Below are 307 nucleotides of genomic sequence, written 5' to 3'. Positions count from 1 at the left end.
TAGCAAAGAATATGCACTAAAAAGCAGCTAGTGCTCTGTTAGCATTTTAGCACAGAAAATGCACTGAAAAGCAGCTAGTGCTCAGTTAGCATTTTAGCACAGAAAATGCACTGAAAAGCAGCTAGTGTTCTGTTAGCATTGTAGCACAGAAAATGCACTAAAAAGCAGCTAGTGCTCAGTTAGCATTTTAGCACAGAAAATGCACTGAAAAGCAGCTAGTGCTCAGTTAGCAATTTAGCACAGAAAATGCACTAAAAAATGGCTAGTGCTCAGTTAGCATTTTAGCACAGAAAATGCACTAAAAAGC

At 38.4% G+C, this 307-nt stretch overlaps 1 protein-coding gene across 1 annotated transcript in view; it reads right to left on the bottom strand.

Moving 5' to 3' along the window:
* The window catches only part of pwp2h (PWP2 small subunit processome component), a 23,638-nt gene that overhangs the window by 15,764 nt on the left and 7,567 nt on the right, over nt 1-307 (bottom strand). The window lies entirely within an intron of this gene.

Source organism: Nematolebias whitei, chromosome 23 (assembly GCF_014905685.2).
Source record: "Nematolebias whitei isolate Nwh7 chromosome 23, NemWhi1, whole genome shotgun sequence".
Lineage (NCBI taxonomy): Eukaryota > Metazoa > Chordata > Actinopteri > Cyprinodontiformes > Rivulidae > Nematolebias > Nematolebias whitei.
This window is presented reverse-complemented; position numbering and strand designations above follow the sequence as displayed.